The following is a 14,331-nucleotide window of genomic DNA, read 5'->3' on the forward strand; positions in this document are numbered from 1 at the left end:
GCACATCTTCACAAGTCCATTGGCACCATAATGGACGGCAAGCTTCAAGCATTTGATCTCTCCATGATGCTCCACTTGAACTTGCACCGCAACCTTTCTTGATTGTGTTGAGTCGATGAAGACTAGTTGATTGCTCCCCCATACTCTACTATGGGCGAGCTACTCTTCCGCACATCTTCACAGGTCCATTATCACCACAAAGGACAACAAGCTTCAAGCATTTGATCTCTTCGTGTTGCTCCACTTGAACTTGCACACCACACAAAGAACCCTCACGAAGACCATGGGTTAGTACACAAAGCGTAATTGACAATGCTTACCATACCATGGGATCACTTGATCCCTCTCAGTACATCTTCTATGCTTTGTGGGTTGATCATCTTGATTCACTCTTTAACTTAGTCTTGATCAACCTCTCACAAGACCAATCTTTAGGTAATTCCTTGAATAGCACCTTGGTCGACACAAACTCTCCTTGAAACCAACACATGTACTCCAAGAAAAGCCTATGGACAAAACCTTCAAATATAACCAAGGAAATCATTAGTCCATAGAGATTGTCATCAATTACCAAAACCAAACATGGGGGCACCGCATGTTCTTTCAAAAACCATGCATATCTTGACAACATCGAACAATGTCTGTCCTTGTTACACAAAGGATCTCTGTTAGGGAACGGACTTGTGTTTGGAGCGCGGATATAACATTGTTTTGAGCTTGCATATCTTGATCATGAGGCAGTTTGGACGAGATTGCCTTAACAACCAACCCAGTATTACGCAGGAACGTGCTTCTGGCACTGTTAGTGGACATGTACTGATCCACTGCAGCAAGAGCTGACATTGTGGTTATAGTTGCCTCGCCACCTTCAGAAGGTGGCGGTTCCACCATTTTTTCCATAGCTTTGCTAAAAAATTGAGTTTTTACATTTGTAGTACCAGAACAGAAGATATTAAGGAGGCAGCAAAACCAAACAAAATAGCTTTGGTCTATATACAGAACTTATTCTGGTGAACCCATGTAAAATATTAGTTACATTTTACTGCAAAGTACATAATAAAACCAGGTTCCAAACATATGACCATGTACCATGGCTAATGTATTGTCTATTTCTTCACATTGTATTGACAGCTAAGGATAAAGAGACAAAGTTTATAATACGGTAAGCATAGTATGGCATCATTCATATCACAAAACAACTGAGAACATACAAACATGCAATTGTAACGTTGTGTGGGCAAGTCCAGCACGGAACTAGATTACAGGTCAAGATCAAAGGAACATCACTTCTCTCTTTTAAACCTTGTAAGGTGCAATGATACACTTTAACAGCCTCGATTTTGGCCCTTTTCTTTTTCTTTTGATTTTATTGGTTTTTGCTCTGTTTTTCTTTTTGGAGTGGTTCTCTGGCCTTGTCACCTGGGAAATCATCTTCATTTCCTCTCCCAAGTGACTCATGATTCTCAAAACCTTGCCAAGATCATGTCACTCCACTGCTTGACCAAACCCTAATTTCTTTTTCTAGGGAAAATTCCTTTTTATATTAAAGGAATAACCCTATCTGGCCTAGGTTGTGAAGCAACCTATATTTCTATCCATCCATAAATCCCCAAATAATTATTATAATTTTTTCGGGTCATATATTCCTCAAATATGGCAAAATATTTCATTGGCCGTATTTCTCATCATGCTCAATAAAATCATTTCCTATTCTATCCTAAATGGCACATTGTGGAGCAAGTGCTATTTATCTTTTCCCATTTGACCCAAATTTTTTTGGACATCTTTTACTATCCAAATAATTGACCTGTGTCAAAATTCAACTTTATTTGCTTAGCCAAACTTCCTCAGTGATTTTTCAAAGTTCTTGTCTGAGGGAAGCCTTTGTGAAGGAAGTGCTAGCTAGGATTATCCAAATGAGTTGATATTTTGCACACTCCTTCATGTGCTCATATTCGAACACTACTTGAAATTTAAGTCCCATCCAATCATCTATGTGAGCACAGGACCAAATCTTTGCTTTTGGTAAAAAATTTAGGTTGTGAAGCAAGTGCATTTTATATTACTTCACAAATCCTGATAAATTACCAGATTGTTCTCCTACCCAAATTACTTCTCTCCACCAAATTTGGCACCAATTCACCTATACAATATTTCTCTAGAATTATTGCAAGATTCTGGTCAGTGAAGATAGATGTGAAGGAAGTACCATTTTGGTAAATCCATTTGGTATTAAATTTTTACATCATCTTACTATTACCAAATAATTAGACCTTGCCAAAGTTCAGCTCAAGTTAGTGCTTCATGTGAGTGCATCATCCAAATCTCATTTTTGGACTAGTTTATGTGGTTGTTAAGCAACTACATTAAATCTCGATCTTAATCTTCTCAAAGTTACTAGGATGAAAGTCCTCCTTACCATAAACCTCATAGACAACTCCATTGCTCCCAATCATCTTCCTATTGATCACCGGTGCTCATTCAAGTTTACTGCAGTAAACTTCAGAGGTTGCTTACCATTTAACCTGAGCCCTTTTAACCAAACTACCACCGCAGTTGCAACTTCCCCGGGAAGGACTCCACCCCAGACATCGTTTGGCTTAGCTTGTGGCACTGTGGGCACCAGTGAACGCGGTGATCACAAGCTTTGGCATGCAATGCGCGTGCTCTGCTCGCGTTGGCCCTGTCCAGGGTGTCTTTTGCTCGGGCCCCTCTCCTTCTCGTCGTCTTCGCGCTCTTGAGCATGTGTCACCGTTTTACCGCGTCGTCGCCGTCCTCCTGGAGCCACTTCCCCCTTCGTCAGCCCCTCCATCAGCTCTCGTCGCCGCGCGCCCACAGACGCACTATGGCCGACCGAGCTTTAATGGCGCCGTGGCCGCGTCCCCTCTACGCCCTCGGCCCCCCTCACCTTGTGCGCCTCTGTAGCTCGTCCGTTGCTTTCCTCGTCGCCTTCTTGCGCCCTCCCGTTGTTAGACTATGTATAGCTTCTGTACTTATGTACGTATATTGTACGTATTGTAACACATCCATTATATATAATGAGATAAGCCACCCCTAGAGGGTCGTGCTGGTTCCCCCAAAACTTATTGTCTTACATGGTATCAGAGCGGGGCAACTCGTTTATTGTCAACGGTCTTGATGAGGAGTATGATGCCTTAGTCGAGATCATCAACGAGCGGGGCAACTCGACACCCATGCTGGCACACGAGGTTTTCTCTCTTCTCCTTCTCACTGAGCAACGGGTCGAGACACGCCGCTCCAGGGGCACTGGCTCCCTCTCGGCCAACGCCGCCACCAAGGGTGGCCGCTCTTCTTCATCACCCCGGGCTCCCTTGGGGCTGCCGCCGCCGCCTGCCTCGGCCCCCCACCTACTGCGACCTTACCGGGGGCTGGCGGTCCACGTGTGTGTCAGCTTTGTGGCCGCGATGGGCACTGGGCCTCCAAGTGTCACAAGCGCTTCCAGCGAAGCTTCCTTGGTCTTGGCAATGACGGGAAAGATACACGCAACAATGCCCGTCAGGTCGCCATGGCTGATCGTCCCGCGCCACAGAAGCAACAGGGACACACTCAGTCCTACTCCATCGATCCACACTGGTACATGGACTCTGGGGCGACAGAGCATCTGACCAGCGAGATGGGGAAGCTTCACACTCGTGAACCCTATCATGGCTCCGACAAGATCCACACCACCAATGGAGCAGGTATGCACATCTCTCATATTGGTCAAGCATCTATTCTCACTAGACATGCCAATAGGAGTCTTCAGCTTCGCAATGTTCTTCGAGTTCCCTCTGTGACACGTAATCTTTTTTCAGTTCCTAAACTCACACGTGATAATAATGTGCTTTGTGAATTTCACCCTTTTGATCTTTTTATTAAGGATCGGGGCACGAGGGACATTCTTCTTAGTGGGCGGTTGTGCCAGGGCCTCTACTGTCTGGAGCATCCTGGTGTCGCCCGCGTTTTCAGTGGAGTTCGGGTCTCTCCATCACAGTGGCATGCTCGTCTTGGTCACCCGGCCACACCTATTGTCCGTCATATTTTGCGTCGTCATGAGCTTCCTAGTTTGTCTAGTAATAAAGATGTAGCAGTGTGTGATGCTTGTCAGCAGGGGAAGAGTCATCAACTTCCTTTTTCGGAGTCCAGTCGTGAGGTGAAACATCCTTTAAAACTTGTGTTTTCAGATGTATGGGGTCCTGCTCAGACTTCTGTCAGTGGTCATAATTACTATATCAGTTTCGTTGATGCTTATAGTCGCTTTACCTGGCTTTATCTTATTAAACGCAAATCTGATGTGTTTGATATTTTTGTTCAGTTTCAAAAACATGTTAAACGTCTTCTCAAGCACCAAATTGTTCATGTCCAGTCGGACTGGGGGGCGAGTATCGCAACCTCAACTCCTTCTTTCAGTCGCTTGGGATAGCTCATCGTTTAGCATGTCCACATACACATCAGCAGAATGGTTCAGTAGAACGTAAGCATCGTCATATTGTTGAAGCTGGTCTTACTCTTTTGGCCCATGCATCTGTTCCGTTTCGGTTTTGGAGTGATGCTTTCACCACTTCATGCTTTCTCATCAACCGTACTCCCACTCGTGTTTTAAACATGAAGACTCCCATTGAAGTTCTCCTTAATGAACAACCTGATTATACCTTTCTCAAGGTCTTTGGGTGTGCTTGCTGGCCGCATCTTCGTCCATATAATAAGCGCAAGTTTGAGTTTCGTTCTAAGAAGTGTGTTTTTCTTGGCTATAGCTCTCTTCATAAAGGTTACAAATGTCTTCATGTTCCCACTAATCGTGTCTATATATCTCGGGACGTCGTGTTTGATGAGCATGTTTTTCCCTTTGCCAAACTTCCTGTGTCCACTGTTGAACCACCATCTCTGCATTCATCCTCTGTTGCTTCTGACCAATTTGATGATGTTGCATACTCTCCTTTGCTGTTACCTAACCATGGTGTAGGAACCGGACGTGGGGCTTGTTTGGACCTATTGGAGGATTCACCATCATCGTCGCCGCCTTCTGATGGGCACGTGGATCGCCCTATGCATGGCATCGATTCGCGTGCCCAGGCATGGTCACCCGAAGAGCCCGTCGCGCCGAGCGTCTCCACTGCTCGGTCCGCTATGCCAGCGGCCGCCGAGTCTTCAGCGGCTCGGCCTGTCACGCCGGCTTCGCCCGCCGCTCGGCCCGTCACGCCGTCTTCGCCTGTGGCTCGGGTCCTCACGTCGCCTTCATCCGCGGCTCGGCCCGCGACACCGGCCTCGCCCCTGCCCACTATGCCGGGCTCGCCATCGACCCGGTCCGTGACGCCGGCATCCCCAGCTGCTTCGTCAGCCTCGCCGGGTTCGCCTGTGGGCCGGCCTTCTTCGCCAACCGAGCCCGAGGCTACCGCGTCTGGCTCTGTGTCACCGGCTGACTCGTCAACGTCGCCGTCCTCCAGCCCGTTGCAGGCTGCTCCGTCGACCTCTGTGGTTCCTGTGTCCCGACCACATACGCGCAGTCGCAGTGGTATTTTCAAACCCAAGGAACGTAAGGATGGTACGGTTGCTTGGTTGGCTGCTTGTTTGGCTGCTGCTGTTGCGGATCCATCTTCTGAGCCTCGCTCATATCAGGCTACCCTGTGCATTCCACATTGGCGAGAGGCTATGGAGCAAGAGTTTCATGCTCTCCTTCGTAACAAGACATGGACTCTCGTTCCTCCACCACCACGGGTAAATGTTATTGACTCAAAATGGGTATTCAAAGTGAAGAAGCATTCAGATGGACCTATTGAGCGTTACAAAGCACAACTTGTTGCTCGCGGTTTTCGGCAGCGCCATGGTCTTGACTATGAGGACACCTTCAGTCCTATCGTCAAGCCTACCACTATTCGGCTTCTTATTTCCATTGCTGTTTCTCGTGGTTGGTTACTTCGTCAACTTGATGTGCAGAATGCTTTTCTACATGGAGTTTTGGAGGAAGAGGTTTATATGAAACAACCACCTGGTTTTTCCGATCCTGATCGTCCTGATTATATCTGTCGTCTCAACAAAGCACTATATGGTTTGAAGCAAGCTCCTCGTGCCTGGCATGCCCGCCTTGCCTCTGCCCTTCGTGCTCATGGGTTTGTGCCGTCCACTGCTGACACTTCATTATTTCTTCTACAGAAGCCAGAAGTCACTATGTATCTTTTGGTATATGTCAATGATATTATCCTTGTCAGCTCTTCTCAGTATGCTGCTGATGCTCTTGTCTGCTCTCTTGGTGCTGATTTTGCGGTCAAAGATCTTGGGAAGCTTCACTACTTTCTTGGAGTTGAGGTCACTTCTCGTGCTACTGGTCTTGTCCTTACGCAGAAGAAGTACTCCTTGGATTTGTTACAAAGAGCTGGCATGCTGAAGTGCAAACCGACAACCACACCCATGTCGTCTACCGACAAGATTACAGTTGTTGATGGTGAGCTTTTGTCTCCTGCGGATGCCACAGAGTACAGGAGCATTGTTCGTGGACTTTAGTACTTGACGATCACGAGACCAGATATCTCTTATGCTGTTAACAGGGTTTGTCAGTATCTTCAGGCTCCCAGAGAGACTCATTGGGCTGCTGTTAAACGCATTCTTCGTTATGTTCAGTTCACCCTGACATTTGGTATGCATATTCGGCCGACTTCCTCTCGAGTCCTTTCGGCCTTCTCTGATGCAGATTGGGCTGGTAGTCCAGATGACAGGCGATCCACGGGGGGTTATGCAGTATTCTTTGGCTCTAATTTGATCGCCTGGAGTGCTCAGAAACAGGCTACTGTGTCACATAGCAGTACTGAAGCTGAGTACAAGGCTGTGGCTAATGTTATTGCAGAGATTATTTGGGTGCAGTCTTTGCTTCAGGAGTTGGGTTTGTCTCAACCACAGCCTCCTATCCTTTGGTGTGATAACATCGGTGCTACATACCTTTCTGCAAATCCGGTATTTCATGCCCGAACGAAACACATTGAAGTTGACTATCACTTTGTACGGGAACGTGTATCACAGAAGCAACTCCAGATCAAGTTTATCTCATCTAAGGATCAACTTGCAGACATCTTCACTAAGCCTTTACCTCTGCCACAGTTTGAGGCTTGTAGGCGCAATCTTACCCTTCTTAGTTCTTTAGAAAGTGGCTAAGATTGAGGGAGAGTGTTAGACTATGTATAGCTTTTGTACTTATGTACGTATATTGTACGTATTGTAACATATCCATTATATATAATGAGATAAGCCACCCCTAGAGGGTCGTGCTGGTTCCCCCAAAACTTATTGTCTTACACCCGTGCTCGCTGAGCTCATCAGAGCCTCGGCCGGATGTGCACGGCGGCCTCCTGCTCGGCATCCTCGCCCCGCCTATAAAATGGCCAGCCCCGAGCCACTTGAAGCATCCCAAGCTCCTCCCCCTCTTCCCAGAAACCTCCCGAGCCTCTCCCCTGAGCTCGAGCTTCTCTCCTTGCCGCTCATGACCGTGTCATGCCAGTTTGCAGGTCATGCCGGATTTGATTGCTTGCTTGTCATGGTTTCGTACGTGCGAGCTAGGATCAGCGTTCCAGCCAGAGTCCCTGTGGAGTGGAGTTCACCACAGTCGTCGTTGTTTCGCTGCTAGAAGTTTTTCGGTTGCTTCGAGTTGTTCTGCTGCTTGCATAGAACAACTGAGGATGGCGTAGTGTTGATGTTATTCCTTGTAATATCAGAGACCTTGTATTCATATTCGTGTAATAATAGAAAGCTGGTTTGCTCTATGCTAAGCAGTGCCGTATTCCATAAGACTTCTCCTCGATGTCTGGGCTGGAATACGAGGCGTTCCAGTTTCTCTGAGCCGGGGTGCCACAACGCTTGGTATCAGAGCAGGTTTGGCTATAGGACGCCCTAGTCAGCGCGAGCGGTAGAAACCGGTAGAAATCGGTAGTTTAAATTCCGGCTTGTTTATTGATTTTGGTTGCTGCACTTGTTTGTTGCATAGCATGCATATAGCCTTAGTATTTGTTGCTAACGGTATATTTGGTGAGTGTAGCTGGTATCGGTTCGGATCCACTACAACTCAGCCGTTGCATTTCTCCAGTTTTTTTTCTTGCTCGTTCTTTGGTGTTTGGTGTCATTTCTGTCCTAGCAGAGTGATGCCAAGTGATCCCGACATTGTTTGCAGAAATGGTGCTCAGGTATCTTGTCGATATCCTCCTTTCAGCCCCGCCTATCGTTTCGGTGATGGACGTGCTTCTATCCTGGATCGCTCTTCATTTTGTCATGTTGGCAACCCTTAATGATCTTAGTTATCAAGAAAGGGCAATGTCAATAGCCTCAGTTTTTCCCCGCTATCCTATTTCTTGGACGAGTACGGATCTTTTTCCGTCCGCTTGATAATAAAGTGGTTGCGACCTTCGTGTCCCACTACAGGTTTATCGAGTGCGTCCTTGCCTCCGAGCTAGTCCAGGTTGCTACCTGGCTAAGCTAGCATTTGGTGTAGCACTGTTTACACCAATTCTTCCACACATTTATTCATCCTCATGCACATCGTCACAGCATACTAGATCGTAGAACCGGAGACCCCGCGAGATTTGTGTGCTTAAGTAGGCATGCATATGTTGTGTGACTAGCAGTAATATGTGACATTGACTGTGTGTGAATTGATTGTTGTTGTGTGCTTCTCTTTAGTTGAGTTTCCTTTTGTTTCTTTCTTTTGGGCCTCGGTGTTACATTATTTTTCCCCTATAAAGAGTTGCTCATCAACCAACACCAGACTCCAAGAAGCAACAAGGAGTTCAAATGTTTGGAAACTCAACTAAACAGAATGGAATTCTCAGCCGTCTGCAGTAAAATGGGAAATATCTGATCTTGAGGTTGATAATCAATTTTGCATTAGTGTGCACTCCTCACAACAGTACTGATAACTCAAGTCTACATCAGTATACAATCCTCACAGCAGTAATGATCAAGTCAGCAGCAAGACAAGTCAGGTACAAGATCAACGGTACATTTTCAGTCAAAGGTATGGATCATATTCAAAATTTTGGCTCAGCAATGCATGATGCTTGAGATACATTATCATCCGAAATAAAGTCAGAATGTGATATGCTCAAGGCAGACAGTCAAACAAATTTTCTCATGCAAATACTCAGCCCCCGAATATTATGGGCGTGTGTGTAGATTTCAGTCTGAATATTAGTATGAAGCTTTGGATGTAAGAAACTCGGTCTTCTTCCACACGTTATCAGAAGAAATTTATGGTGCAAGGCTGCTCAAATTTCCTCAGCATGATATGTGAACAATTTTTTGTCCAAGATACCCGATCTTTCTTAGCAAGATACCTCAGTAAAAGCTTCTGACAGACGGAAATGAATTTTTCTCGGCAAGCAAACCCGGGGAGAAGCTTCTCGAGTACAGAACTCGGGCTTCTCCAGCACAATAATCAGGTCAAGCTTCATGTGTAAGCTATAGAGCCTTCTTCTACACGATACCCAGACAAAAGATTTGAGCAGAAGATAACAAGTCTTCCTCAGCAAGCTACTCGGATGGCTTCTCTCGTAAGCCATTCAGTCCGCGTCAGTATCATGCTAATACACCGTCCTCGGAAGTTATACGATAAGCAGCACCGCTCAAGAATCAGACTCACAACATTTTTTCGAAAGCACAAATCCGTCAGGGCATAAGTCTTCTTCAGAAAGCTAATGTTTGGTTGCATGTGAATCTTATATATGGTGAGCATGTATCCCCAGTCATATTAGTCACTCATAAGAGGTTGCAGCAAGGATCCAACAGATATACCTAAGGAAAGTAAAGATCCCCCAACCTCATGAATCATGTAAATGAAGATAAGCAGAGATACACATCTTATACAAGGATCTATAAGGTATGGTTAAGACATCACAAAATCAACGGTCTTGAGAGAGGCCACCAAAGCCCATATTCCCGCACCAACAAGGAGATCTCATGAACTCTTGTATAGTTGGCCTCAACAATGAGCTCGGTACAGCTACAAACCCCGGTATATGTCATATGAGTGCGGACCCAGGTCAGAAAACAGGCACAAGGAATATTGTCAAAAATATTGCACTAATCACGTCCCTGGTCATACGAAGAATCCAGGACAGGTGTGGCCAAGATATTTCAGTAAGGTATCCTAATAAAGAAAATTATGACCGTTAAAGGGTGAGACTGACAGCAAAGGTATGATGATTTTTTGCACGACCATCAGGGTCCAGATACCCCAAATCAGTTGGAGGCCGTAATTCCATAGGGATCCCCAAAGGCATACCCTCAGCGGCCTACTCTATTTTACAAGGATTTCATATCCCGCTGACCCGCGTAGAATGGTTAGTGTGGAAAATCCAAACGGGCATACCGACAAAATGAGAAAATCAAAATCCAAACAATCAACTCAGACCCGGTATACTCACCAACGGAATCAACTACACGGTCAGCCTGTCAGGAAAAACAATTATCCATCAGCCCCTGTTGGGCCAGTCTCAAGGTGTAAATATTTGAGGTATGACACAGCTATAACTCCATACACCATTGTATTGCTCCTGACAAAAGGCAGTCGAATCATTGGTACCTATCTCATGCTCGGGCCAAAGGGGTAAATCAAAATAAATCAGTACCACCTATGAGCAGTCAGATCCCGTCAAAAGATGGCCATGATTAATTCTCAGCATTTATTGAAACCAGCAGGCCTGTATTTATTTGAAGCAACCCCATGACAGAAGTAAAAAGGTTGTCATGACCAAAACAAAATTTATGCTCAGATCCATTGGATATCACCACAGGTATGGAGAATCAATGTCAGTAAAAATAAATCGGTATATGAGCAAAGACCTGTCAGGATTTGGGAAAAGGTGAAGCAAACCACCGAGAGCAAGGGAAGAAAATCATCTAAAATTCTTGGGGGAACAATAAATAAAGGAAAAAGGATACCCGAGATGGAAATGATGTCCTCAAGTCATACTTGTTCCCTGAGAAACTAAATCTTGAGGACGAGATTTCTTTAAGGGGATAAGAGTTGTAACAGCCTGGATTTTGGCCCTTTTGTTTTTCTTTTGATTTTATTGGTTTTTGCTCTGTTTTTCTTTTTGGAGTGGTTCTGTGGCCTTGTCACATAGGAAATCATCTTCATTTCCTCTCCCAAGTGACTCATGATTCTCAAAACCTTGCCAAGATCATGTCACTCCACTGCTTGACCAAACCCTAATTTCTTTTTCTAGGGAAAATTCCTTTTTCTATTAAAGGAATAACCCTATCTGCCCTAGGTTGTGAAGCAACCTATATTTCTATCCATCCATAAATCCCCAAATAATTATTATAAATTGTTTGGGTCATATATTACTCAACTATGGCAAATATTTCATTGGCCATATTTCTCATCATGCTCAATAAAATCATTTCCTATTCTGTCCTAAATGGCACATTGTGAACCAAGTGCTATTTATCTTTGCCCATTTAACCCCAAACTTTTTGGACATCTTTTCGTGTCCAAATGATTGACCTGTGCCAAAATTCAACTTTATTTGCCTAGCCAAACTTCCTCAGTGATTTTTCAAAGTTCCTGTCTGAGGGAAGCCTTTGTGAAGGAAGTGCTAGCTAGGATTATCCAAACTCCTTCATGTGCTCATATTAGAACACTAATCCAAATTTCAGCACCATCCAATCATCTATGTGAGCATAGGACCAAATCTTGGCTTCTTGTAAAAAATTTAGGTTGTGAAGCAAGTGCATTTTATATTGCTTCAAAAATCCTGATAAATCACCAAGTTGTTCTCCTACCCAAATGACTTCTCTCCACCAAATTTGGCACCGATTAACCTAGCCAATATTTCTCTAGAATTATTGCAAGATTCTGGTATGTGAAGATAGCTGTGAAGGAAGTACCATTTTGGTAAATCCATTTGGTATGAAATTTTTACAGCATCTTACTATGACCAAATCATTAGGCCTTGCGAAAGTTCAGCTCAAGTTAGTGCTTTATGTGAGTGCATCATCCAAATCTCATTTCTGGACCATTTTATGTGGTTGTTAAGCAACTACATTAAATCTCGGTCTCAATCTTCTCAAAGTTACTAGGATGAAAGTCCTCCTTACCATAAACCTCACAAACAACTCCATTGCTCCCAATCATCTTCCTATTGATCACCGGTGCTCATCCAAGTTTACTGCAGTAAACTTCAGAGGGTGCTTACCATTTAACCAGAGCCCTTTTAACCAAACTACCAACGCAATTGCAACCTCCCCAGGAAGGACTCCACCCCATACATCGTTTGGCTTAGCTTGTGGCACTGTGGGCACCAGTGAACGCGGTGATCACGAGCTTTGGCATGCAATGCACGCGCTCTGCTGGCGTTGGCCATGTCCAGGGCGTCTTCTTGCTCGGGCCCCTCTCCTTCTCGTCGTCTTCGCGCTCTTGAGCATGTCTCAATGTTTTACCGTACTGGGACAATACCAATTATGCACATTTATGTCCCATGTAGACCCATTTATCCGATGGCTCGAGGCCCACCGATTCTACGGCCGTGTTGGAGGCCCATTTAAATACGGCCTGTAGGAGGCCCATGGATCCTACAACCTGTAGCAGGGTCAAGGTTGCCACGGTCCGTATATGGCCCATGGTTGTTGTCGGTGTCAAAACCGGCGGATCTCGGGTAGGGGGTCCCGAACTATGCGTCTAAGGCGGATGGTAACAGGAGGCAGGGGACACGATGTTTTACCCAGGTTCGGGCCCTCTTGATGGAGGTAATACCCTACGTCCTGCTTGATTGTTCTTGATGATATGAGTATTACAAGAGTTAATCTACCACGGGATCAGAGAGGCTAAACCCTAGAAGCTAGCCTATGGTATGATTGTATGTTTTCCTACGGACTAAAACCCTCTAGTTTATATAAACACCGGAGGGGGGCTAGGGTTACACAAGGTCGGTTACAAAGGGGGATATATCCATATCCGTATTGCCTAGATTGCCTTCCATGCCAAGTAGAGTTCCATCCGGACATGGGACGAAGTCTTCAATCTTGTATCTTCATAGTCCAATAGTCCGGCCAAAGTATATAGTCCGGCTGTCCAGAGACCCCCTAATGCAGGACTCCCTCAGTAGCCCCTGAACCAGGCTTCAATGATGATGAGTCCAGTGCGCAGTGTTGTCTTCAGCATTGCAAGGCGGGTTCCTCCTCCGAATACACCACGAAGGAGTTTGAATACAAGGATAGTGTCCGACCGTGCAAAATAAGTTCCACATACCACCGTACAGAGAATAATATTTCCACAAATCCAATCTGCTAACGCGTCTTGGCAGCATGACATCACGCCACGGCCCGGTAATTATTAGAACAATTTTTCTTTAACCAGCCCCGCACATAACGCGAGGCGGTTTCTTGACACGCCTTGTCAAAGCAGAGATCGTGTTCCCCTTATCACGGGATTCTCATCAATACAAACATGGGTAGCCCAACCGTGCCTGTTGGTATGACTCCTAGATCTTAGGTAGTCTTGAACGGCCACGAAGAGGACGCCTGATATTCATCCCCTTTATAAAGGGACAAGGCTTTTTCTTTTTCCCTCCTATGCTCAATCAAATCCTTCCCCCGCCTCGAGTTCTAACACCCAAAGCTCAGGTCAGGTGCTTCGGACCTTCAATCATGTCCGGATGCAACCTTCAAGGCCGGTGGGTGCCTTCCTCCGTCACGGAGGAGGACATCAAGAAGGGAGGCCAGATATCTGTCCGCCGAAATTTCGCATAGGCTGCCCGCCCGAGGGAAGGTCGTCCCTACTCCCGAACCCAACGAGAGCGTTGTGTTCGTCTCCCACTTCCTCCGAGGACTAGGCCTCGCTCTGGATCCCTTTGTTAGGGGTCTTATGTTCTATTACGGGCTGGATTTTCACGATCTGGCCCCGGATTCCCTTATTCACATCTCATCATTTATTGTCGTATGTGAGGCCTTCCTCCGCATTACCCCTCACTTCGGCCTGTGGCTCAAGACCTTCAATGTGAAGCCAAAGATGACCGAGGGGCAGTACGCAGCATGCGGAGGTGCTCTAATAAGCAAAATTGCCGATGATCCATGGCCAAAGGGTTCCTTTCCAGAGGTGTCCGGATTGTGGCAACGGGAGTGGTTTTATGTCACAGCTCCCTGAAGTGCCAAATGGGTAGCTGCCCCACCTTTCGCTCAGGCCCCCCACCACAACTGATGTCATGGATCAGCAGGGGGCTGAGCTGGGGTCCAGCCAAGGACGTGCCAATATTGCAGAGCCGTATCCGAGATCTCTTCGAGGGAGATTTCAGTCTGGTTATGGTAATGCAAGTTATGCTAGTTTGTCAAGTCCAGCCTTGCAAACGCCGGCCC

This window comes from Triticum aestivum, chromosome 2A (assembly GCF_018294505.1).
Source record: "Triticum aestivum cultivar Chinese Spring chromosome 2A, IWGSC CS RefSeq v2.1, whole genome shotgun sequence".
Classification (NCBI taxonomy): Eukaryota; Viridiplantae; Streptophyta; class Magnoliopsida; order Poales; family Poaceae; genus Triticum; species Triticum aestivum.